Consider the following 26,189-nt stretch of genomic DNA (forward strand, 5'->3'; position numbering starts at 1 on the left):
ATACAGAAATAATTTCAGCGTTGCTTTTTTTCTAGCTTCCTTGGTGTGAACGCGGCATCAGGCTGCATTCGAATTCATTCCCCAACTAATTTGCAATAGTATTACTAATCGGATTCATTGTATCACCCAGGCCCAGCGCATGACGTTAGGAGAGGAATCAGTTGCTTGCTGTAGAATATATTTGCTAGATTCTTTATCACAAACGTAGGCTAAATACATGCATGTGAGACACATTGTGTCACAAACATATGTTTTATTAATATGCATTAATTCCTGCCATGAAAAAAAAAAAATGTTTTCTAACATTATTTCATTGAATTGCGATTACAACTTCATTATGTAGCCCTACATAGTAGTAGTAGGCCTATAGATAGTAATTTATTGGACTGCTGTTTCTGTTAATACCAAACATCCGTAATGTGAGCAGAGCATGTAGATCGACTACTTTTGGTAATTCTTTACCAAAAGTACCCGATCTACAAGCTCACAACACATTGCGTTGCTTATAGATCGGCAATTTTTGCCATTTCCCCCCCAGGCTTAGCGGGGGTTCATGTGGTTAATCATGCTACTGATGTTTTCATATTGTCAAGGTGGTGCACATATTGCTGGATAATGGATATAATAATCATTTATTTTTAATAATCATAGGCCTATGTTATTTTAAGAGAATAACCTTTTTATCATATATACATCGGCCTAAATGCCTGTGCAAACATATTTGCATTAACCTATTTTTTCATTTATCCCTTTCTTTATTCATCCATGCATTTAAAAATAATTAAAAAAACTGTCAGGGAGGTGAAAGCATGCAGTCACTTATTTGATATAGTCTGTCCCTAGCGAAAATTCAGCAGCAGTGTTTTGACTGGTTTCTTGTAGTCATATCCAAATGAGTAGGATGATTTCTTTATTTTTCAAACAGTTCTTATATGAGATCTGAAAAAACCCTATGGGGATTACAATGCAAATAAAAAGTACATGAACTCACAGACCTATAGCGCCCTCTACCGATATTAACATCAGACTTGGTGCTCCCCATATAGGGAGTACTGTCCGAAATAATCACTATTAGAGTCCACTGAGTCTGGATCCCCGTATGGGGAGTAGGGAACAACCCTAGCAATTTGAACGCAGCCGTTACAGACCTGTAAGGGTCCATTTGCAATTTACAATTTAGGCATTTAGGCATAGCTGACACTCTTAATCCAGAGCGATTTACAGTAAGCAAGAACAACACGTGGTAATACATCAAATACATAGACGATAGTCATCAAGAATCATACGTAAGCCAAGAACCTAACATACACTATAGAGTGCTATGCCTACATAAAATGCAATCTAAATTACATAAATTGAGCCTTTGCATATGCCTGTAGGGTCGTTGAGGCTAGGGCAAGTGCTATGGCAAGTGCTATGGGCTAGGTGGATTTGGCTGACTCTTGGCTGGTTGAAGACCAAGCGAGCTGTGGCATTCTGGATCAATTAGAGAGTGTGAATGCCACGCATAGACAAAGCTGGGCATAGGGCGCCCCTCAAAAATAAAATAAAAGGACTACAATTAGCATTGCTAGCTCGGTCTGTTTTTGCATTCATTGAATACGTCAGAGTAGGTTCTCAAAGTGGGGTCCAGGGACCCTCTGGGGTCCTTGAGGGATTTCCAAAGAGACCCTTAAGGCCTATTCATAGTCTGGATTTTCGGTGGTGAGGTGACAACCGCTCCGGTGGTGAGCTGACCACCGGAGCTGAAATAACGTTGAGCGGTGGTGAGTAAAAACAGAGAGAAGGGCTGGAGCGGTGGCGGTGGTTTGCTCTTCACCGTGGCTCGTGTCGTCATGTTGTAGTTTGGTGGTCACCTAACAACCGAAAATCCAGACTATGCATGAGCCTTTACAGGCCCATATCTCTAAGAGTGTACACATGGAAGCCAAGTGGACCCATAATATATGGGTCCACAAAATCGTGTAGTCTATTGAGTGTTGATAATATGTGGGTATATGCCAGGCTGGTTTTAAACAGAGAGGGTCCAGGCGTGTCCTTTAGTTCTAATGTAGAGTTTATTCAAGGACAATAGGACATCAATGACCAAATCATGACCAACAGGAAAAAAATTCACTGAAAGCAAAGTACGGAGAAAATGGGATGCTATATATATGGGGTGTCTATGCACATGCACTAAATGCACGTTCAACCATGTGTGTGCTATTTAAAACAGTTTGTCCAGTCTGGAGAGTTTGTCTGAAAGCTGCGTGTGTCACTATGTGTGTGTGTAAGTGTGCGGGTGTGTGCGTGTGTGTGCATGCTGCATGTATGTGTATGGGTGCGTGCATGTATGTATGTGCATCAATCATTCACGATCTACTTGATCACCATCATCGTCATCGCCAGCCATGGTTTGGTTAATCCAGTCCACATAGTTGTGGACGTTGGCGTGGACACCAGGCCTGTTCTTCTGAGCACATCCCCAGCTCACCACACCAGCTACGTAGTGAAGCCCATCCTGTTCACACTGCAGAGGCCCTCCTGAATCACCCTGTGAAGAACACACAACCAGGATGGATGATAAACACTTCAGTCTGACTGAGTCACCCTATAAAAACACACAGCCAGTATGGATGTTAATGACGGGAACGCATCTGTGTCACTTTAGCTTTTAACCACTTTAAACCATTGTTTTAAACAAACCAAATATATACGAGCTTCTTACTCAGATCTTTACTTGAATCTTTGCTTCTGGGGGTCCCTTGAACAACATATTGAAATTGTGGTCTGTGGCCAATTACATATAATTCTGGGCAGTGACGTAGGAAGGGCTTTTCTGACCGGCCCAGGGGATTTTGACCGGCGCGGCCGAAAAATGGGTTTGGGTTGGGAGCGGGTCCATATTCGGGTAAATTTCATGTAAAAAACGTGCAGTTATGGTCAGGGGTCGGAATACTGAGCGGTTGGTAGTTTCTATTAGTTTTCATTTTTGTTACAACGCTTAAAGTTTTAGTTTAGTTTTCATTAGTTTAATTGTCTTATTTGTCAGGTGCAGGATTAAAAATGGTCAGAGCAAGATTTTATTTTTATTTTTTATTTTGGTTAACAAAGGATTTTATTTTATTTTAGTTTTTGTTATTTCGTTAGCTTTGATAGATAGATAGGATTAGTTAACTATTATAACTATTATAACCTTGGCACGCACGCACGCACAAACACACACACACACACACACACACACACACACACACACACAAACGCACACGCACACGCATGCGCACACTCACTGTGCAAGCTCCTCCCTCCATGTGTCCTGCACAGATCATGCCGTCGTCCATTTGTCCTTCATAGACATCCATGCAGCTCTGCTTGGAGATCAATGGAACCTGGACTTCCATCAGCTCTGTTGAAGTCTGTCCTTCTCCTGAGGATCAAAAGGTCATGAAAACAGAGAGACTTCTCCTGAGGGTCAACCACACAGAGGCCCCTTTTCCAGCTGGGGGTTCAGAGCCTTCCTGCTGAAAATGAATTGGTTCAGAACCCTAAAAATTGGATCGCAACACTCAAAAAGATGGCCGCCGGTTCCGTGAAAGCATCAATACGTTTTACAACCATGTTGTAGTTAGCTTATCACCTAAAAATTTGTATGAATCAAGGTTATAATAGTTTGGGATTTTAATTACAGTTTAGTTTTAGTTTGTTTTGTCTTATTTTTTTCTAATTAATTTAGTTTAGTTAGTGCAATCCTGCACCTGGCAAAGTAAAAACTCAAACATTTAAAAAAGAAAATGAATATTCAGTTACATATTTAGCTTATAAACTAGATAGTCTTGCAAATATTGTTCACACTGACTCATAGATTAGACCTGGTCCAGCCCTGGTCCAAAACCAGGTAGACTGCTAGAGCTGGCTGTCGGGGAAAAACATATTTATTATAGGCTATTATTATTTATAGTTATAATAGTTCATTCAACTATTATAGCCTAATAGTTGAATGTCCAATAGAAAGTCAGGGAATTAATTTAATATTTAGGCTACAATCTTTAAGTGATTCTAGTCTTACCAGCATTATAGTTTTACAGCCTCTGCACAGCATAAAGGACTTGTAGAGCAAATGGCAACCAGTCAGTCCGTGTAGAATATTTTTGTATAGCCTAAAATAATGTCAAAAAGAAAAATAAGGTGTGCCTCACTTTACTGGCAAAATAGTGCCACCTATTGCTTATTTCATGAACTTATTTTGTCTCTCCCATGATTCGCATTATATCAGTGGATGGAAACGACCGACAATTCGCTTTTCTTTTTTCAACTTAAAGGTATATTCCGTGATTTCATTTAATTAAAATATCACTTATTTTTCTTTATTTTTTTGATAATCCTCCCTTAGTGTGCTGACCATATAAGGAGTTCCTCCCTGTCCCCAGTTAACCCCTGGGGTCAAAATACCGGTTTCGTTTTGGTGGCCCACTGGCCCAGGCTTCATCCAATCAGGATAGAAAGGGCCTTCCTCCAATCACGATCGAGCGGTGGCGGGCCTTGGTAAACGGTAAACGGTGCATTTATATAGCGCCTTTATCCAAGGCGCTTTACAGAGATTGTGCATTACATTCACCCATTCACACACACATTCATACACCGATGGCAGCGGAAACCATGCAAGGCACCAACTAGCACATCGGGAGCAATTAGGGGTTCAGTGTCTTGCTCAAGGACACTTCGACAGTAACTCTGGGGGAGCCCGGGTTCGAACTGGCAACCTTACGGTTACCATCCAGGCACTCTACCCCTGAGCCACCGCCACCGCACCCCTGAGCCATGGTGCACGTGCTGTTGGCCTGCCGCGTGTCCCTCCCACTGTAGTGCGTGCATGTGCACATCTTGTTACCGGGGAGGACCAGGTAACTTTGCTTTTCCAAATCCCCCAAATCACTGAATGCTCCTTTAATGAACATATACTTCCTATTTTCGCAAAGGCTTAATGGAAAGGCACCTAGAGAGACTTGACCCACGCTGCGCGCAGAGATATTTTGTTACAAAATACAAATACTGGGTCAAAAAATGTATCTAAATACAAAATGCAAATACTGGTCTGAGAAATGTATTTGAGCTACAAATACGTATTTTGTATTTTGAAGTGAAGTGTGGCACCACCGGAATGTTTCAGTGTGCTTCTGCTGCTGTTGCTGTTGTTCATTGTGTAGGTGTGCTACTCTGCCTCGCAGACGTGGTATGTTAACGTTGCATTTCTCTGTCCTCTGTCTTTCTGGATTTATTGTATTATCGAATAAGTGGGCTAACATGGCCGGTTGTTATTGCAGGGCCAGTGAATGACAACTCTGCTGTTTTTCTATAGCTTATGCTGTGCCAACAATAAAAGAGAGTATTCTGTCTACACTCCTTCCCATCCACTGCCTGGGCTCCCATGAGATGGAATGAAGCCTTGCTATTTGAGAGAGACAAATATGTATAATGTTAATGTGGTCCACCCTTGGTAGCCTCGTCAACAAATGCATGCAGGCTTTATAGCAAGGGTCATCATCGTTGTTATTATTTTGGTTTATTCTGTCTGTTTTTTGTGTTGTACCCATAACAGACTGCAAGCTACTTTTAGTAGGCTAGGTTAAATGATGTACTTTGAATGCCCCCCTCTAGCCCCCCTACATTGCGGTGTCCCCCAAGGCTCCATCCTAGGCCCCATCCTCTTTTCATTATACATGCTCCCCCTCGGCGACATCATCCGCAGCCATAACATTCAATTTCACTTCTATGCCGACGACACCCAATTGTATCTCCCCATCAATCCTAAAGACCCCTCCAGCATACAAAAACTCCACGCATGCCTCACAGACATAAATAACTGGATGTCAATCAATTTTCTACAGCTAAATGACTCTAAATCCGAAGTTCTCATTTTTGGTCCACCCCAAGACAGAGCTATGTTAGTGCAAAACCTGGGCTCTCTTACTCCAAATGTAAAGCCCTCCGTGAGAAACCTTGGTGTTATCCTTGACCCCAACCTCAATTTTGAAGCCCATGTAAAAAAAGTAATTCAACTATCATTCTACCACCTACCACATTGTCAAAATCAAACCCTTCCTATCCACCCCTGACTTAACTAAAGTAATCCATGCATTAATTTATTCACGTCTCGATTATTGCAACTCCCTGTACTCTTGTCTTTCCAACAAATCCATCCAACGTTTACAACTAGTTCAGAATGCCGCAGCCAGAGTCCTCACCGGTACAAAAAAATACGACCACATCTCACCAATCCTGGCATCCCTGCATTGGCTCCCAATCACTTTTAGAATTGATTTTAAAATCCTATTATTAACTTTTAAGTCCATCTCCGATCTGGCCCCATCCTACATATCTGACCTACTCAAGCCCTATGTCCCACAGCGCACCTTAAGGTCCTCAGAAAAGGCGCTCTTGGTAGTCCCAGCTTCCAAGTTGAGAACTAAAGGTGACCGGGCCTTTGCATTCAGAGCCCCAACTCTCTGGAATGCCCTCCCCTAAGAGATAAGGCTCGCAGAATCCGTCCCCCGCTTCAAATCCCTCCTAAAAACTTTTTTTAACACTCCCTATTGTTCTTATGTCCTACTGCATTTCTGTTCATTGCCTGTTCTTTATTTTTATTATTGTCAACTGTTGTTTATGGTGTGCACTGCATTTGATTTTATGTTTTTCTATAAAGCACTTTGTAACCTCGTTTTGAAAGGTGCTATATAAATAAAGGTTTATTATTATTATTATTATTTCACTATGAGTCCCTAACTGCTGTTCTGTGTTCCCCTCTGCAGGACTGGTGCTGGGGACCCCGTTTGGGACCAGGTGACGGCCCATGGCAGTGGTAACCCCCTTTCTGTTGTGTTTGATTTTAATTATTTGGTTTGATTTGTGGGGGTGGCGCTGCCCTGGGTCAGTCAGACTGGCCCTCCCCTCTTCCCCTTAGCACTGGTCTCTATAGAGCGTCGCAGTCCCGCCCCCTTTCAGAACGACGAGTGGCCCAGGAAATGATTCTCCATTAATTTTCTCCATAGGCTTTTCAAAAAGTATTTATTTAAAGACGGTTACGCCGCGGACAAAGCCAACTCGGATCGTGACAAATCATGACAATAACTACAATGTTTTGGGCCGATCAAATAATTAGTAAGAAGAAAAACAAAACAAATAGTGTTGTATCCTGCCTTTATTTTCTTGGGTGGGACTGCGACGCTCTATAGGCCCAGTATAGTTGGTTAGTTCACTGCTCATACTTTTATTCCCCATGAATGCATTTGCCTTTTTAATGATACTGATTTATGTGTAATTATAATAAAACTTACTAACGTACTTTGGTTAAACCCGTTTCTGCCTTTTTACATTTAAGTGTACAACGAACCTTGTGGAGAGTAATTTATGTTTCATGTGGTTTACCTTAATTGGAGTATTTACTAAAACTATTTCCTAGGGCGCAATCACCTAGGGAGCGTAGTTGGCTATTCTAATTCATATTTTGAACTGAAGTCTAGCTGTGTGCGACCCACTACCATTATTTTTTATATGTTTTGAACGGGTAGCGCACCTACAGTCAGAGCGCGGTGGTCACATGAAGAGTAATTAGTTGGATTACATACCATGTTTAGCGTGGCCCCAACCAGAGATCACACACGTCATGCCATCGGGGAAGGCTTGCTTCGGCAGACAGACGGTTTTAACATATCGACTTTCCACGGCACAGAGAGGGCTGGAGGTGACGTTCAGCTGGAGTAAAGCTGACACAAACACACACACACACACACACACACACACACACACACAATGCTATGTCGTTAGCATCTCTATAATTTTAGCCTGGAAAACAGACAAATCTGCCACAGGAAAAGAAAAGTAATCCCAGGGAATATTTTGGTCTGGCACTGATCCGTTACATTACATTTAGCTCACCCCCAGAGTTGTGGGTGACAAATCAGAGCCCACTGTTGAAAGTGAGACACTTTTGCTGTGAGTGTCTCACAGTGATATTAGTCTGGCCATGCCAGGCTAATGTCATTTACTTATGAAGTTGAACCCTTCTACCTTCTACAACCAGTTAGCATTCTGAATGTGTTGACGTGATCACGTCAACACATTCAGAATGCTAACTGGTATGACGTTGTGTTGGTGACATTACATTCATGTCCTTACCGACGTCATTGTGAACAGCTTTGAGGCGACCATCAGAGAACCTTGACTGCTTGTAACGCGGGTGAACGATGGCTCTCACCACAGGGACGATCTGGACATACTTCTCGTGGTTCTTAAGGTCCACTGCCCCCAAGACCACCTGCATGTCCTTGGAACTGTCACTGTAGAAACAACCAGTCAGTCACCACCTGCATGTCTTCATATGGATATGTCACTGTAGAAATCCACATACATTGTGTGACTGTAACAATGAATGATGTAAAATAAAAATACATAATATGTCAATCTTCTTTCAATTCAGATAGATATAGATAGCAGTGTCCACATTAGGCCGATAACTGCCTGTTTTGGGCATTATGTGTGCGGAAACACGGAAAACATAATTTCCGCACTACAAGCTGGCCGTTAGGTAACAAGAAATTCATCCTTGTTCTCACCACATATCAGACACATTTTGGAATCTTATTTTCCTCGGCCATCTGCGTCATCAACAACTGCCAAAAGTCAGAGTGGGTCACAACCCAGGGCACGGAAGGACACGACACAGGCAGTTGTTCTCAAATAGACTGGTTTATTCCTCTCAGTTCATGGAATAATTCACAACAATATTAATACACAGGAGAGCAGATGGCTCTCCACTGTCCGGACAGAGACATCTTCTGAATGTTTGTGGAGATGACTGCTTTATCCTGTTGTGCCTTAATCAAGTCCATGCACAACAGGTGCGCAGCCACACCCAGCTCTGAGTCCAGTTCTAGTTTGACTCAGGCCAGGTGTTGTAACCCTAGGTATATACAGGGGGATTGTTCCTTTAACTGTGTTGGCGGGTTGAGTGTTTACTTTGTGTTCTGGTTTGCAGGGAAGCAGTCGCATTATTAAGAGGAAGAGATATACTACTTTGTTGTTCACAACGGAGGTTGGATACAGAATAGAACCCTGGCTGATCACATTTGTCCTTTTTGAATTATTATTTTGTTTATTAAATCACCAGTTCTGCAACACGGACTCCTTTTCCTTGACAGCATAGCAAGAAAGCTAAGGATTATTCCAGAGAGTAGAGACACGGTGGTTATAGTGTGACTGCTTAATTCAGTCATCCTCCTTCCCACACAAATATAGCTGCAAGCAGTGATAATGCGAGACCAAGCAAGAAGTCAATATAGTCCGGCAGATGGGGTGGACGGGTGGGGAATTTGGTATATAGTCTTTTTTATTGGCCTGAAATATTGTCTATATACACATATACACATCCATCCAGGTTCATCTCCTTCAGCTCGGCTACCACAGTTCGGCGCAAGGTTATTTTGGGCCGACCTTTCTTCCTTTTCCCATCCAGTCCAGTCCATCCTAGAGCGACCTTAGGTATACAATCCTGTGCCATCCTGAACACATGCCCCAGCCATCGGAATCTGCAGTGTTTGATCTCCATCACTACGCTGTTGCACTTGGTCATCCGGTGTAGCGCTACGTTAGATATCCTCTCAGGCCAGAAGATTCAGCAGATTTCCCTGAGGCATCGGTTTTGAAAGGCATCAATCTTCTTCATATCCTGAGTTTCAGACCCATACAACAGCACTGACTTCACATTACTGTTGTTAAGTCTGATCTTGGTTCTTACAGTGTACTGCTTAGACTTCCAAATAGATTGGAGCCTAAAAAAAACACTGTGAGCCTTCCCTAGCCTTGCTCTGATGTCCTTTTGTGTTGCATTCTCTTTGCTGATCAGACTTACCCAGGTATGTCTCCTGCAGATGGGTATATTTGGAGGAGAGCACTGCAAGGTCATCGGCAAAGTCAAGATCTTCAAAATTGAGAAAACAATGTCCACTGGATGCCCCTGGGTCTGTCTGCTGCTGTCTTCCTCATAACCCAGTCGATGGCCATCAAGAAGAGGATGGGTGACATGATGCACCCCTGCCGCACACCAGACTCCACGGTGAACCATTCGGATGGTTTTCCATCAACAAGGACACTGCACTCGAAGTGACGATAGAACAGCCCCATCAGTGAGACCATTTTGGGAGGAATTCCGTATGATCTCGCGATCTTCCACATGGTGTCACGGTGCAGGCTGTCAATTGCTTTCCGGAAGTCAATTAAGTTGATGTGCAGTGGGGCGTTCCATTCTATGCACTGCTCAATGATGCAACATTAGTGACCTCCTCCTGGGTGATCCCGAGACGTTACAAGGCCAGGGAGTCGATGTGTTCCAAGGCAGTTGTCCTCCAACTGCGCCTTGGTCTGCTTCCAGTGGGATGTGCCTCAAGGACCTCCCTAGGGAGATGCCCGAGAGGCATCCTAACCAGATGCCCGAACCACCTAAGCTGGCTCCTTTCCAGGCGAAGAAGCAGCGACTCTACTCTCTAAGGGAGATGCCAGCCACCCGTCGAAGTAAATTCAGTTCGGCCGCTTGTATTCGCGACCTTATTCTTTCGGTCATGACCCACACTTCATGACCATAGGTGAGAGTAAGAAACGAAGATTGCTCGGTAGACAGAGAGCTTTGCCTTCTGGCTCAACTCTCTTTTCGTCACAACAGTGCAGTACAGCGACTGCAATACCGGCCCTGCCGCTCCGATTCTACGGCTGTTCTCCTTCTCTGTCCTCCCCTCACTCGTGAACAAGACCCCGAGAAACTTGAACTCCTTGACCTGGGGTAATGCCTCATTCCCTTCCCGGACTCCACAATCCACCGGTTTCCTGCTGAGAACCATGGCGTCAGATTTTGAGACGCTGATCACATGACAAATGTGATGAGATCAGCACAAAATGTGATGAGGTCAGCACATTTGGGTGGCTATGGCTGTTTTTAGCCCAAGGAGTGTATTTTGTGCAAAACGAATGCTTGGAATGTATTCAGAATCATGAAAAACCCCTAGCATGCTACTTAAAAGCATATGAGAAGTTTGACATTTTTGCCTGCCATAGGATGTTAATGGTAGGGTCACAAGAAACCCCTATACAAAAATTTCAGAATACCGACAGCCGGTCAGCAAGTGGATTCATGAATGTATGTAGACAATATAACAAATTTCCCACTTTAAACAAAAGAAGCCTGTCGGCTGCCGGACTAATAAGCAATAAGAACAATAAGCACAATAAGCCATAGAAACATGGAAGACTGAACTTGAGAAAATGAAGACCATGCAATTGTGACAGGGTTTTTGAAGACTCATACACTACGTTGTCGGCACCCGGATTAGAACCCATGACCTTGTGGTCCATTGGCTAGAGCTCTACCTACTGACATATCCAGACACAATCAGGTGTTATATTGTTAACAATAATGTCCCCTGTCAAAAATAGGGAAAAACGAAAGAAAGCAGCAAATTAAAATTATTAACACTCACTTTTTACTTAGTCTAAAACTTGAACCTTGATTGAAAAAAAAAAAAAGTTGTCCTTTAACTGAATCCTTAATGGGGCGTAGATTATATTTTTGTGGTTTTCGTTTTAGCCACATTAACACAGTTGGAATGTTAAAGAATGTTTTTATTCCATCAGAAAGTCGTTTTAGTGTCATTAAGTCGTTGTAATTACATTGCAAAAATGTCTCTGTATTTAAAGATTATTTTCGTATTTTGGGGGTGTGAACATTCCTGCACGTATTCACAGTCGTTTCGATTGGCTGTAGCTATCCTTGTTCTCCAGTTACACGCAACTCAGTCGTCCAGATTAGTTGCAGTGTGTTTCTATGACACACTATTAAACACAACATCATTATTGTTAACTTGATATGATGCTGTTGGATCTTGTAATAAAAGTATAAATTAAGTGATTAGGACCCGTCTTCGTCCACTGAAGAAAAGAAAAGTCGCTCTAGTTTTGTGTTTGTGGTCTCCACACCACACACAGCTGTGCCTTCTGACGAGATTGTTTTAGTCGTAATCCATTCCTCTGCCCTTTATTTCAGTGCACACATGTTGCTATGTGTGGTTTAGCACTGTGTTTAAATCTTTGTAACTTTATTACCGTTGAATGCTGCTGCCTGATGATCAATGACAAGTGTAGTATACAAATCCTGGTGTGATCTTCCTAAAAAGTGGAAAGGACCATAACAAACGTCTATGGTATTTTTTCCCCCTGACTTTCTGTTGGTAAGGTTTTAACTCTTTCACATCAGTGCACGGCTGATTCAAGCCATGCATTTAGGGGTAAAAAGGTACCTGTGTACATAATAATACATTTATACATTTAGCAATTAAAAGCATTGGTCTAAAACTACAACGTCATGGAATGCATTATAGCCTACTTGCAGTGTTGGCTGCAAGTAGTTTTACTCCACATGTATTTATTTGAAAACTCAGTTAGCCTACTACTTTGTAGATTGTGTTATTACAAAGCATACACTTTGTGTGTACTAAGGAAGCATGAGTTCAAGTCCGTTGCTCTCCCCTTGTCTCCCATATATGGGGACTAGGTTGGTGGAGGGTGTGTAGAGCCCAGGATCACATTATATGATTGACACAGGGCTGAAAAATGGTTTACAAAAATCTATATTGCAATATTGATACTTTAACTTAAGTACGTTATGCACTTTCCCACACTGTCTACTAAGTGTCCACTCAACTCATCTGTGCACTGTGTCACTGACAGGTAACCTAGTGGGGGAGTGGTTAGTGGGTGGGGGAGTGATTATGCAAACCATTAGGGGTGGAGACAAGTATCTATTGTCACACCCATTCCTGGGGCCCAGAGGTGCTAAAATCTTTGGAACTTTGCAGGGGAAATTCTCTACTTTGGGGTTTCCGGTTCAACAAGTTTCAGATGGTCATATCTTCTTCAGTTTTTTCCAATTTCAATGAACAATACATCAGATGAAAGCTTACATTATGTAGTTTCATAATATGTAAAAAACTGAAAAATGACCATGGCACATAATATTATGTCCAAAATGTAATGACCATTTTTTTTTTTTTTTTTTTTTTTTTCAGAAAGCCAGCAATGAGTAAAACGCTCCCAATTTCTTCTTTGTCTCTGTTACTCATCTAGGGGCCGCAATTTGCATTCAAAGATTTTCCTAGAAGCTTTGTCATTGGTCCATTTCCCTGATTGGTTAGTCATTTCGACCAGGGTTTTATCGACCAATGACAAAGCTTCTCAGAACATCTTTCAATGCAGATTGTGGCCCCTAGATGTGTCACAGAGACTACATTTTTGGGAGCGTTTTACTCATTGCTGACTGTCTGAATACCAAAAAATAAATATAAAAAAGGTAATTCAAATTTGCTTATAGCAGCTTTAACTAGGCATTGGTCATTAGTCGAAGGCAGTTCCCAAACGTTTTTGGCCGTGCAGGCGTGCACCCCCTGCCACCTCCTGACCTAGCTGACACATCCCCGCACGCCCCAGTCTCGTATGTTGGATGACAACAGTGTGGACTGGACAAAGTGAGTTGTCGTGTCTTGTTTGAGACAGACGTGTGTTTCTGCCACTGGTGTCATCATAATACTACCACCATTACCATTTTCATGTGGCGCACCCCCGGGAGATCCTTTGCGCACCACAAGGGGTGCACGCGCCACTATTTGGGAAAGCCTGCTGTGGATTGTGCATTACATTCACCAGTGCATTTACACACACACACACACACACACACACACACACACACACACACACACCATTACATAGATTGTGCATTACATTCGCAATTAGAGGTTCAGGTCAAGGATCGAACCGCGGCGTCTCTACCGGCCACTCTACCCGTGGCCGTGAGTAACTGAACCAACTGCAGGCCAACGAGATGGACCTGTACTTTAACTGGTTTGACAGGAATGGAGGCCCAGTATATTATGCAGAAGCCCAGACGATGGCCGGTGGGACCAGCGGTGGCTGGTAGGTGTCCTTCATTTAGAATAACCTATAACCTGCTTTCTGTCTTTGCATATTACCCCAAAATAGTGATTTAATTGTGGCTTACATGCAGTGTGCAGCAGTGAGGACCCAGCAGGATGCGATGAGGACGCCTCCACACACATGGCTGAACTGCTCAGACGAACCAGTGGTTCTGCGCTCCAGGGACACCTGCCATGGATGATGCCCAGGACCAGACTGCCTGCCTACCAACATATTGGATGGAGAACCAGGGGAAGTGGGTATGCCGCACTGGGAGAACAGGCCTGGACAAGATGGAGACGTAGCATGATATCACATTGTGGTTGGGCGGACCCGACAATACGAATAATGTATTATTTAACTTGTTTTTTGGCCGTGTGTATTTCATGGGCACATCAGCTTATGTTTGGCAGCTGTGGTATACCCAATTAAGCCAACTGGAGTGCAGTACATGGCTGTGGAGACTATCATTTCCACATTTCTTGTGGATGTTATAGTTATTGTGCAGTTGATATAGAAGAGTTAATGCACTTAAGTCATTGGAGATTGATATCAATATGTGACCATATGTGTACTGTAAATGTCTACTGTATTGCATACTATATAATATTTAGTAATGTGATATACTGTATGTATTTCACTTATACTTATTTTTTATTTTATTTTATTTAACCTTTATTTAACCAGTGAAAACCACATTGAGACTGAAGTCTCTTTTACAAGTGTGAACTGGCCAAGAGAAGAGGCAAAATAAGTAACACAGCTCTGCCAGTAACAATAAACAAGATGTAAGTGCTAGTTTGTCAGCTTTCACCCTTGTCCATAACAAACCCACTGATGCACCCATTCTATGGGTTTAGGTGTACGCAGTACAGGAAGAACTTCATTGTCCACTTGTTACTTTCTTTTGCTTTGCGTTTAATTCACATAAAGTGTATAGACAGCATAGTACAAAATACAAATGTCTTCCGTGTTTACTGGTAAAAACCTTGTATCCACTAGGTGCATGCCTTCTCCCCCCACACCTGTCCATAATTAAACCCTTGGCCTGGGAGGCGTGCCCGTCTGTGCCCAAAACAATAAATCAATTAGCCAATCATCTACCGAATATTCTAGGCTAAATAATAACAGAAATAATAATCAAAAAACACAGTGAATTGGCTTCTACACACTGGCCCCTAATTGTGCATTATATAAACAATTACTGCTAAAGAAGCCATTCACAAAACTAAACATGGTATGTGGTATGTGTCATGTAATTAATCTTGACTGATTCTTCTGATGACACTGCAAAAGAAAGAAATAAGGGAAAGAGTAGAGAAAGAAAAGTCAGTTATCAGTCTTCTTCTTCGGTCTGTTGCCTCCAGTAGCAAACAGAGAAGGTAGGTAGGGCTTTCGGTTTACAGTGTTCATCTTTCTGGAGGGAGATGTTGATGAATCAGAGTCCTGTTTAAGCTCCTCAGGTATCTTCTGCCTTTTGATCATTTTCTTTCTGGAGCTCTGCCACCTTCGTTTCTCTAGAGTCCGTTCTTTCCTGCCACCTTGGTACAATGGTACATGGTCAGATGTTTGTGTGGTTCCATTTATTTTTCCACCACTGGCCTTTTGTGATGGGGAAGGATGTATTTTTCCATTAAATGGTTCTCTCACCACTCTACACAGCCCTTTTGCCGTGGCATCCTTCCTTTCCTGCATCCTCTCTTTTCCAAACTTTCTTTTCAGGCTACCAAGATGCTGCTCTCCTATGCAGCAGTTGTTTGGCAAGATGGGAGTTTCATTCCTGAAAGCCAAGTCAGAGGAATAATGACCACACACAGAGGGTCTGCGGGTTAAACCATTAAGAACCCATCCCACTTTGGTCCTTACTGCATAGGGACCGTCTTCCTGGCTGTTAATGACTTCCCATGGTTCTATGACCTTGGGAGCGTTGGTTCCAATGAGCAGATCTATGTCAGAGTCGATTTGGTGTAGTTTGATGGCACACAAATGTGGCCATTGATCAACATCCTCCTGCCTGGGAATGTTGCTCTCACTCACCGGCATGCTGCTGTGGGTGTAAACCTCAGGCAAATCAACAAAATCCTCTTTGTCCAGTGCAGACACTTCCAATCCATACACTGCATATGTAGAAATGGTCTTTGACTGCCCCATAGTTTGCAGCATAATGTTGGTCCTTCGTTTTCTGACATTCAATTTTTGTGCAAGGCTTTCTGTGCAGAATGTTCCTGAGCTGCCAGGATCCAAGAAGGCATAGGTTTGTATGATTGTGTCACCTTTTTTGGATTTTATCTGGACCGGCACAATTGAAAATGTGCAATCATCGTTTCCGGCCCCAATATGACCACATAATGTTGGTGCAGTAGTTGCATCGCTAACTGCTGGTTCAGCCTCCTTAAATGGCTCAGCTTGTTCAGGGAATTCTCTTTTGTCCTCTTTTTCAATGTGGAGAATTTCTGGGTGTTGTTGGCTGCACACATTGCAAGTCAGTCTATTGACACATGTTTTGCTAATGTGGCCCTCCCTTTTTAGGCAGCCGAAACATATCCCCTTCTCCTTAATGAAGTCGATCTTTTCCTTGTGTAATTTTCTTTTGAACTGGTAGCACTTTTCCAATGAGTGATTGCTCATTTTGCAATACAAACAGCCTTGGGGTAGGGGAGAGTGTACCTTTTCCTCCACCACAGCAACATTAGTGGCAAAACTGCTTTCTCTGTGGCTCTTCAAACCCTGACTGGGGGCGGGGGGGAATGCACTTCTACTTGAGGAAGCGAGTGGGGTGTCCTGTATGTTGCCAAACAATGGATCTGTGGCTATTCTGACCTGCTTTTCAATGAACTGGACCAGATCATTAAACATGGCCCTATGACCCCTTCGCTCTTGCAGGTCATAGGCAGTGCTTCTCCATTTTTCCCGCAACTTATATGGCAACTTTAGAACAATGCTCCTCATGTTGCATGGTATGTCCAATTCTCTCATATGCATGATTTGTTCTGTTGCATTGCAACATCCACGTAAAAAGAGAGAAAAAACTTGTAGTGCCTTGACATCGTCAATTTTAATGGGTGCCCAACTGAAAGCCATTTCCATATATGCAGAAGTGATTTTTTGTTCATTTCCAAAGTTCTCTTTCAAAAGATGTTTTGCTCTTAGATATCCCTGTTGAGGAGGGAGATGCTGACAGCTATGCACTATCTCCTTTGGCTGACCCCTGGTGTATTGTTCGAGGAAGTGCAAGCAGTCACCAAAATTGTTAGTTTTCATTTCAACACCATTTTCAAAAGCTCGCATAAAGGCATAATATTGCAGAGGATCACCATCAAACACAGGAATAGTTCTAACTGGAAGAGCAGATGCAAGATTCTGTTGAACTAATAAAGAGGTTATTTCATTCTGTTTTTGCATTATATTGACCATGTCATTCTGACTGTGGTCATACAGCACTGTGGCTTGAGAACCTGGCACCAGGGTAGAAACCCTGGGCAACCTTTCAGTGTCATTGGTTGGAATTGATTCTTGAGCCTGGGAATAAACAGTTTGTGAATTTGTAATTTGCATGTTGGGTCTTTCTTTGGGCCGGACAACCTGTGGGGTAGCTACAGAGTCAGTTATTAGAGTCATGTTGTAATTCACCTTTGCAGGATTATAAACTGTTGCATTAGGATTGAGCTGTTTCGTGATTTGAACATTATTGTCATAATAAGAGTGCCTTCCATTGGATGCTCTTGAGCCACTCCTTGATCCATTTTCCTCTAAAACATTGATTTTTGCATTAAATGCTGCCAACTCTGTATCGAGTGTTAATTGTTCCCTTTGTCTCCTCAAGTTGTCACTTTTTCTCCTCAGATCCTCCTCCTGTCTTCTTAACATGTCCTCCTCTGCCTGCAGATTATGTTGTTTCTTTAAGGCAGCAGCATGCTCCAGAAGGGCTGCCTTTTCAGCTTGAGCTTTGAGAAGTGCAGATGATGCTGTTGAAGAAGTGCGTGAGGTTTGGGACTTGGAGCGGGACTTAGCCCTGCTTGGGACATTGGAAACACTGTCGTCTGGTCTTATGTCATCATCAATTTCTGTCCCAATTTCACAGGCACTAGCAGCAATGGTTTGTGATTGACCAGCCTCATGAAGCCACCTTTTCACATCCTCCTCAAATTCACAGTACTTTCTCTTTTTTCGTTCAAACCATTCCTTTTGCTCATTAACCTCCTCCTCGGTCAGAGGCAATGTCAAAAATGCATCATATGTATTACTCATTTCATCAAAACATGTTTTCAATGTGTTCAGCTCAGATTGCATTTTTGTGACATTCTCATTGGATTGCATAAGCACTTTGACTCTTTCAATGTACTGGCCGGTGTGGTTGCTTTTTGTTTTTAATGTTTTCAGACAGTTTTCCTTTTGTAAAGCCATGCCTTTTTCTGTTAACTTTGGGGTCCTTTTTGCCAGTAGTTGCGCACCATTGCTGCTCACAGGCTCCATGACATCGGACATATTGCAAATTCCCCTTTTGTCACACAATAAAGTGCGGTGCAAATGTAAACTTCAAAGGAAGCGCAGCCGCGCTGTTGACAGTTCACAGGGTCCGGTCCAGGTGCAGATCGCAAAGCAAATGCCCAAATAAATAAAGGCAGTGCAAAACAGGCGTTTGTGTCACTAATAAAAGTCCGGCAGTGACAAAACATCAATAATAATAACGGACGGCAATGCAGAAAACTTGTCACCAATAAAAGTCCGACGGTGACAAAACATCAATAATAAAACAATGCACAGCAGTGCAGCAATTGTCAGCAACGTGTCACCAATAAAAGGTAGCAGTGAGTGACACACGAAAAATAAAATAACTCCAGTAGTTATTTGCTGTTTTCCTGTACAGCCTTTTCGGTGTTTTGTTACATACCATGGGCTTGATATTGATGAGGCTTAGTTTGTGCTGCGTGCTGCGCGTCCACTTGTTAACATTTTGAGTTTGTCTTTTGTCGTTGCACTCCTTCCAGACTCCAATCCTCGATCCGTAGGGCCTCTTCAAATTAAATTTCTTTGTGAATCATCACGATGCCCAATTCCTGGTTAGAGTCCTCTTCGAATGGATGGGTTTTTACTGTTGTAAGTGCTAGTTTGTCAGCTTTCACCCTTGTCCATAACAAACCCACTGATGCACCCATTCTATGGGTTTAGGTGTACGCAGTACAGGAAGAACTTCATTGTCCACTTGTTACTTTCTTTTGCTTTGCGTTTAATTCACATAAAGTGTATAGACAGCATAGTACAAAATACAAATGTCTTCCGTGTTTACTGGTAAAAACCTTGTATCCACTAGGTGCATGCCTTCTCCCCCCACACCTGTCCATAATTAAACCCTTGGCCTGGGAGGCGTGCCCGTCTGTGCCCAAAACAATAAATCAATTAGCCAATCATCTACCGAATATTCTAGGCTAAATAATAACAGAAATAATAATCAAAAAACACAGTGAATTGGCTTCTACACAAGACAATAACAGTACAGTCATAAATACAGTACCCACTACCGAAGAAGCTCGAGAACAGGAACGCCTAATAACGCAACCAATAAAGGCTAATATATAAAAACTAAGCTACAGAATTTGCTAATAAACTAAAAAGCAAGAGAACCAACATTTGCTATACGTCAAAGCAGGAGCAATGTTTGGGAAGTGTGCTCATTGCAATCCTGTTAATGCTCACTAGGGGAATCACAGAAGCCAGTTTGAGTCTGGTCTGTAGGTCATTCCAAGACCAGGGTCCAGAAAAAGCAAGGCTTTGTTTCCCCTGTTGGGGGCAAGCATTTGATGTGAGGTTGAGAGAGTTTCGGACAAATTCTAATTTAGAACACAATTGATGTAAAGTGGGAGACTACCAAGAATATACCAAATGTAGCAACCTGCAAGAGGTTAAGGAACACCAAGTCACTAAGGAGTACAGTGATGAGTCCTATAGAGGGAGTTGGTTATGGACCTCAATGCAGCATGAAACAAGGGGTCAAGTTTGCGCAGAGTTGAGGAACTAGTCACACACATGCAGCCCATGCTTGTAGGCTGTAACTCCCCCTGTGCTACCTACTAGCCTCAGTTCCAGGCTAAGTAGCCTTACTCATCTGTGAAGAGAAAAGCCGTGTCACGACTTGACTTGTCTGGGAGAGTGTCTAGCCGGAAGCGAGGATTCCAGCGTTTTAACTTCCCTGGAAGTTGTCATTTTTCTGCTTCCGCTAAATTCCAGCACAATCAACAGCGTAGCGTGCTGCGCTACAACTTTAGGTAAAGACGCCATAATAACCTGTCTGTTGCGTCCTGACCAACACCCCATACCCACAGAGCTTCATGGTTTATATGGACCTACAAAGCCTCTCCATCATGAATCCTTTATACCAGAGGTTCCCAACCACTGGTACTTGAGCCCCCCATCCCCTGGTGGTATGCAGAGGAGTTGCCCAAATAATAAGAAAAAAAGACAAAAGTGGAATGAAAGATTTATATGAATTAATACAGGTATAGTTCTTCTGACCAAGCAATTGGTTGAAATAGGCTCTCCAGTCGTGCTGAAATGAGCATGATGTCACACCTATAGGCGTTAATAGAAGATTTGAGGACGGATTAATCACATTAGAAATATTATCAGTTGTGCTGATTAGACAGTTTTGTCAGAGCAGCAGAAACATTGGCTTAGGAATTATTTCGTTTTGGTCTGTTGATTATTTTTTGTAAATCTGTCTAATACATAATAATATACATCAATCTGTTGTAAAGGTGTGAGTCAGGCCTTAGTCATTATTTACTACCTGAACAGATCACCTCCAGTTTGTCCCAAGAACTATGAGCCAGCATTGTTCCACACTCCCTCAGTGAAGATTCAGATCCATTACAGAAAGATGTAATCAACAACACAGGTTGAAATCTTGAAACAATCCTCTGATTTGTGTCAACAGCAGAGCCACAGCCGAGCTGTTTACACACCACAGATGCTGACTTCAGGTTCCAGGTTCCAGACGCTGCTGGTTTCCATTCCAGTATACCAGAGTTGTACGTTAAGTGTTTAACTTCCAGTATACCAGAACAGTAACTGGTTCCTCCCACCAACCTGACATCATCAGACTCTGTACGGAGACAATAGAATAAGGCAATTTTACTTTGTTAATAAGAAAAACATTGGAGCTTAAAATGCTGTGTCTGTTCGTGTTTGTTTACCTGCTGTGTGAACTGTTGGAGAAGCTGAAGAGAAAAAAATAAAGCATTCATGAGTGTAACAGTACATGGACCCTGTGTAGCATTACAACATTGATAAATACTGTGTGAGTGTGACAGTATCAATTGTGAACCACTTTTATATAATTTATAGTGGCCTCTTAATTTAGTCCAGGCCCAGTGTTGGGGAGTATTAAGCTACATGTAGCTGAGCTACGTAGCTTAGCTACATTTTGCTGTAGCTTGTGGTATTTTAGCTACATTCATATTTGTGTACCTCGTCAAGTAGCTCAGCTACTTTTTGGGTCATTTTTTGTAGCTTAGCTACTCAAGTTACAAGCTACAATTTTGGGCAATAACATGAAAGAAATATATTAATTTTGACCATTGGTTGCTGTGTTAATTCTTGTACTAGAACCCCCTTTGAAAAATCAAGGACTGTTCCTTTTTCTGATTGCTTTGAGGGCATATCAGCACTTGACAAGCCAACAGCTGCCTCTAATTGGCCTCTGATTGGCCCTGGTATCACAGGGTGGGAGGGGTCTCCCAGAGGGGAGCAGGGGTCTCCCAGAGGGGAGGAGGGGTCTCCCAGAGGGGAGCAGGGGGAGGAGGGGTCTCCCAGAGGGGAGCAGGGGGAGGAGGGGTCTCCCAGAGGGGAGCAGGGTGGGGGTTCTCCCAGAGGGGAGCAGGGTGAGGAGGGGTCTCCCAGAGGGGAGCAGGGTGGGGGGGTCTCCCAGAGGGGAGCAGGGTGGGAGGGCCTTTATGCCTGTCTACAGATCTGCTCTGCAAATTCAGTGTAATTGTTAAAATTGTCTTGTTTCTTTTTATTAACAGATGCATCATTCCATATTGACCGCCAATGAGTCTGTACAGCTCAAACAATGTACAACCTGCTGTACACTGTACCACTGCTGTTTGTGTGTAAATTTCAAACCAGCCAGTATTGGGGTATTGCAGAAGCATATAAATGCTCATATTAAAACTGCAATTACTTTTGAAGGTATGTATAAGCTTGTTTTTTTTAGGATGTATGTCTGGATGTACTGTAGAGAGGAGGCATTCCCATTATCTTTCAAATTGATATTGGGACTTATTCAGACTGTTGGCCAGGCAGGGTGTGTTATTCATGCACTCATTTCACCCAGGTTCCATCTCTGCAACGCATGCAATTTGTGTGTTCAGTTAGTCAGTCTAGTGACTGCCAGTGGTCTATGAAGGATGGCTTTCCCCTTAAGTACATTTGAAATGTAAGAACGCTTCATGAGTTGGTGCTGTGTGTGTGTATATTATATACTGTATATTAATTTGTCATATTGTATGTCTCTCCCCTCCCTCCCCCCCCCCCTCTAGATCTGCACATCATTAGATGCTGTCTTAACTGCAGATCAGACACATCTCAGGCACACTATCATTGTCCCTGGTGTAAGAACACCCTTTTAAGGGCTGATGCGATGAGAAAACACCTGCCGAAGTGCAAACTCCATTCAGGTCAGCTGTCCGGCCCTCCTCAGTCCGCCAGTACTTCAGGTCAGCTGTCCAGCCCTCCTCAGTCCACCAGTGCTTCCAATAGTGTCTGGCTGCAGACCAGGAAGTTGCTGTTGCTGCAAGGGGCAATAGGACCTTCGGGTCAGCTGTCCAGCCCTCCTCAGTCCACCAGTCCTTCAGGTCAGCTGTCCGGCCCTCCTCAGTCCGCCAGTACTTCAGGTCAGCTGTCCAGCCCTCCTCAGTCCACCAGTCCTTCAGGTCAGCTGTCCGGCCCTCCTCAGTCCGCCAGTACTTCAGGTCAGCTGTCCAGCCCTCCTCAGTCCGCCAGTCCTTCAGGTCAGCTGTCCGGCCCTCCTCAGTCCGCCAGTCCTTCAGGTCAGCTGTCCGGCCCTCCTCAGTCCGCCAGTGCTTCCAATAGTGTCTGGCTGCAGACCAGGAAGTTGCTGTTGCTGCAAGGGGCAATAGGACCTTTGGGTCAGCTGTCCGGCCCTCCTCAGTCCGCCAGTCCTTCGGGTCAGCTGTTCAGCCCTCCTCAGTCTGCCAGCCCTGCGATTCACAGTGGTCAGTCTGCCAGCCCCACGATGCACAGTGTTCAGGCGCCCAGCCCTTCTGAGCCCTCTACCCATTCCAGATGCCCGCACTGCTCTAAAGTCATGTACCGGAAGAATCTCCGTCTTCACATTTCACGCGCACATTCAAAAACGAACAAGGACATAACTGCCATAAGCCACCTTGCAGGTGTATGTGTAGATGCTAAGAATGGCATTTCAGCGGTCCAGAGAACTGGCCATGGCTTTTCTACACCGATACATGTCCAACGGAAATGCTGGGGAGAAGAACAGAGAACACGGTGTGAATTGGATGAATGCCTGAGCTACCTGCAGTTGGCACAACGGAGTGGTCTTCCTTATGATCAGTGTGAACACATCCGTTCACTAGATTACTGTGATCGCATAGCTACTGAGGAACCTCTGGACATGTCAATCCTGGACAAAATGGTTGCTTGTCAATTCTTTGGAGAAGGGAAAAAGGCAACATGCTTAAAAAGACAACAAGATGCACTGAGAGACGGTGTCCCTTTCTCTGTTTTGGTTGAACTTGGTCACTCCTCATGCCACATCTGTCTGTCCATCCATGAGCCTGAAGTTACACACCATAGTAAACTGGGCAGGATCATGGTGACATACAAAAAAGCTGACAATACATGGCATTGTCCATGTGCCAATCCATGGATGTCCTGCTCCCACCAGAACATTGCCAAATGGCACTTATTTCAAATCAATGGTGAACTGTTCATCACAACACCAAGTTCTCCAGCAAAGCAACCAGAAGAATCTGAATGTGATGCCTATCCTCCTCCAAAAGACTTGCGACGCATGACAGATTACATAATGACAAGCAAGAAGATTCCGTTCAATCTCCCAGATGAAGTCCTCAATAAACCCCCAACTGAGTATCCCACTCACTTCTATCCGGCTGAGACCAAATGCCTTCTGTGTCCAGACGAGCCACAGCTTGAAAGTCCATTGTTAATCACCAGAAACGCAAAGATTGTTACCATGAGTGGAATAATCACCAGTAAGTCACTAGTAATTTGACATCTTTGTTGCTTGAAATATGAGATGAATTGTATGGTGCAAGAGTTGTCTAAATGGTGCGTTATACCTTGACAGGTGTGTCGACCTTCACCCGAAGATGTGCAGTGTGCCAGATGTTCTACAGGTACCAGGAGTGGGAGCATGGGCTACATAATTTCAATGACTACATTCTTCTCAGTCTGGAACTGTGCCTGTATCTCAGACATAATTTGCAGGTGTGTATAGAAAAACTGTTCAGTCTGTTAAGTTAGTCTTTAAACGCAAAATGAATATCCAAGTATACTTATGTGACAATGTTCTTAATTCCCACCTGGTAATCTACCATTACGCCCCACTCCCCAGAGTCATGTGTCAGTGTCTAGGGTCATAGACGCTTTGGAGAAGTTAAGAAAAGTGTCATTCCCATCCAGAGACTCAATGCTTCATGCCTACTGTCACTTTGAGGCCTTGTCAGACATCGATTACACATATTCGTGTGTGTTGTGTGGCTACCATCCTCCTGTTGTCGTCATGGACCTCCACAAGAAAGGGGTTTTCACCATGGCTGGTAGGTCGTAATGTTTTGATTTGAATCCAAAGACAATGTTGTTTAAATTGTTTTGGTGTTAACATTCAGTCAATGTCAATTTACTTTGGATTCTACTTTGGAGGCACTGACTTTTGTCAGTTTGGGTACCCCCTGGCTATGCGACGCGTACCCCTAGCCCGCGGACCCCACTTTGGGAACTGCTGCCATAAAGCATTACACTTGTTTACAATAGGGCCCACCATTTTCAATTCATCAAAGATATATATATATATATATATATATATATATATATATATATATATACATATATATATATATATATATATATATATATATATATATATATATATACACACACACACACACACACACACACACACACATATATATATATATGTAGGCCTATATATATACACATACTAACAAATTATCCTAACAAAATAATTAAAGTTAGGCAGCTTTAAAGTGTGTGCGAGACAGTGCGATCGTGCGTGCGTGCTTCGCGTGCGTTGGTGTGACATTTTAGTGTGGTTTAAATTAAACTCTAATATTAAATAACGTAAGGGAACGCCCTTTTCTGTTTCCGTTTATCTGTTTCCGTTTCCGTTTTTGTGTTTCCTCTACTCTGGTTGATGTGGACTTGTCCCGCCTCTGTCCCTTGTAGGTACTTCCTGATCAATCATTCTAGGTCTGCAGCCAGACACTCTTGCATGTAATGGCCAAGGAAGGCTAGTATCACATCCTGTTAGCACATGATGGAAGAGAGGCAAAGCCAGTGACTTCTGGGGACCCAGGAACATTGCAGATCTCACGAAGATCGACTTACGAATGTAAGTCGCTCTGGATTAAGAGTAGGGATGCACCGATCCGGCTTTTTGGCATTCGATACCGATTTGGATACATGGGGGTCCAGTATCTGCCGATACAGAGTACCGATCCGATACCCCCCACAAAGAAACGTAATAACCTATTAAGCTGTATGCCTCACTGTGTGGAGTCTGGAATCATTATTTTGTGTAAGGCACCATCAAGGCTTGACTTAAACATTACTTTCCCAACTTTGTAAAACAAAATGTAACAAACACAGATATAAATGCACTGAATTATTTATTAAATAACTGTGCAACAATTAGACCAGGTTAATGTGTGCGCAGGCTAGCCTGGCTGCATTCCACATGTTATACTGTCAATACTACACTGCTGTGTCACAGAGGAGGTAGAGTTGTTTTCATACTGTAATTACACATAATTATCGGATCGGATCGGATAATGGATCGGCCACCGATCCGATACCCGATCTAGAATTTAGCCTGGATCGGCGCCGATCTCCGATACGAGTATCGGATCGGTGCATCCCTAATTAAGAGCGTCTGCTAAATGCCTAAATTGTAAATTGTAAATTGA

General features: G+C 43.2%; 1 long non-coding RNA gene across 1 annotated transcript; it reads left to right on the forward strand.

Moving 5' to 3' along the window:
• Positions 1 to 22,141: 22,141 nt before the first annotated feature.
• LOC310860578 lies at positions 22,142 to 22,990 on the forward strand. The gene is made up of 3 exons (XR_014569391.1): positions 22,142 to 22,173; positions 22,524 to 22,661; positions 22,956 to 22,990. It is a non-coding gene; the product is annotated as an uncharacterized lncRNA (long non-coding RNA).
• Positions 22,991 to 26,189: the final 3,199 nt, after the last annotated feature.

The sequence above is a fragment of the Protomyctophum parallelum genome (genome assembly GCF_964188405.1).
Source record: "Protomyctophum parallelum genome assembly, chromosome: 6".
In the NCBI taxonomy this organism is placed as follows: Eukaryota; Metazoa; Chordata; class Actinopteri; order Myctophiformes; family Myctophidae; genus Protomyctophum; species Protomyctophum parallelum.